Genomic DNA, 1,804 nt, shown 5'->3' on the forward strand with positions numbered 1-1,804 from the left:
CATCTCAAAAAACAAAACAAAACAGAAACCCAAACTGTAATTATGATACACAACACCGATCTCATTTATGGCGTAGGAAATCAAGCTACAGAGGTGGGGTCAGCCTAGGTCAGAGCAGGCCAGGACTGTGGGAACCTTGGAGGGAGAGACCTGGTCTGGTTATTATTTTGCGGAGACGGCTCTGGTGGGGGAAAGGCAGCTAGGAGCTGTCTGGGTTGTGCGGGGGAGAGGTGGGTGGAGGAAAGAGGCCTGGGAGGTGGCACCCTAGGATCTGGCCCTGAGGGCGGGCCAGGTCCGGGCAGCCTGGGTCCCACGCAGCTGCCCTGGAGAAGGGGCTGGCGGCTTCCTGCCTCCACCCGCGCCGCCAACCACGCCTGCCGTTCCCCCCCCGCCGTCCCCGGCAGCGCCGCCCCACCCCGCCCCAGGCTCTGTCCTCCGGTGACCCTGGACTGCACTCCCTGTAGCGGTAACTTCGTGAAGCCCAGCAAACTCCCTGCAGCTGCCCCTGGCACCCTCGGACGACCAGAGGCCTCGACCTGGGTCCCTGGCACCGGCCCAAGGACGGGCGTGGCCGAGCGGGCTTCTCCGCGCTGTCGGCTCGCCGCCTCCGCTGCGCCCCCCGCGGCCACCCGGGGAACTGCAACGCCCGCCCGTCCTGGCGCCTGCGCACTCAGAACTCCCCGGCCCGGCTGCACGGAGCGAGCGCGCCCCCTGCTGGTCAGTCCCGGACCCGGGCCGGGGAGGCCGCCTCAAGGGCAGGGACTTGCACGGGGCCGCGGTGCCTTCGCCACCTCCCACCTGCCGGCCCGTTCGCGGGTAGGCGGCTTCCGGGAGCTGCCCACGACCCTCACCCCCACCAGGGGCCACAGCCCCACCAGGGCCAGGCTCCCCGCTCAGGGAAGCGGAAAGCGGTGGGCGAGCAAGAGTCTAAAGTATGGTCAGTTCCCTCATGCGGGCCGCAGGGGTTTCCTGGTGGCTGCTCTGAGCCAGGCCTGGGCCCTGGCGAGGGATCACGGTGTCTCAGACACAGAGTTCCTTTTTCTTCCCCGTCCCTCGTCGGAGGTGACCACCTAGCCGTGCCCAGGCCTGCCAGCTGCCACTGAACCCAACCCTTGAGGGGCAAGGCCATGCCTTGGGGAGGAAGGGGCTGCCCCCTCAGAGTCTTGTTTGTCAAGGAAGACGCGGGGGCAGCCCCGAGGGTGGGGTGTCACCCAGCAGGAGCGGGAGGGCAAGGTGACTGATTCCACACCAGACACTCCATTGCTGGAGACACCACCCCCTCCTCCAGTGACCCGGCATACAGACCCTGCCCACAGCCATCCCTCCCTGTGCTCTCAAGGTGAGGGGGCCTTGGGGTCCTGGGGTTCACCCAAGGAGTCTCCCCACCCAAGGAATCTGCTTGCCAGCCCCCCCACCTCCTGAACCCAGTTGCCCCCTCCCACACCAACCTCCCTTCCACACCTTTTTTTTTTTCTGAGACGGAGTTTTGCTCTTGTTGCCCAGGCTGGAGTGCAATGGCGTGATCTCAGCTCACTGCAACCTCCCTGAGCCTCCTAGGTTCAAGCGATTCTCCTGCCTCAGCTTCCTGAGTAGCTGGGATTACAGGCATGTGCCACCACGCCCAGGTAATTCTGTATTTTTAGATGGGGTTTCTCCATCTAAAAACCATGTTTTTCAGGCTGGTCTTGAATTCATGACCTCAGGTGATCCGCCTGCCTCGGCCTCCAAAAGTGCTGAGATTACAGGCGTGAGCCACTGCTTCTGGCCCACCACACCTCTCTCTCTTTTTTTTTTTTTTTTTTTT

Source organism: Rhinopithecus bieti, unplaced genomic scaffold (genome assembly GCF_001698545.2).
Source record: "Rhinopithecus bieti isolate Rb0 unplaced genomic scaffold, ASM169854v2 scaffold_47707, whole genome shotgun sequence".
NCBI lineage: Eukaryota > Metazoa > Chordata > Mammalia > Primates > Cercopithecidae > Rhinopithecus > Rhinopithecus bieti.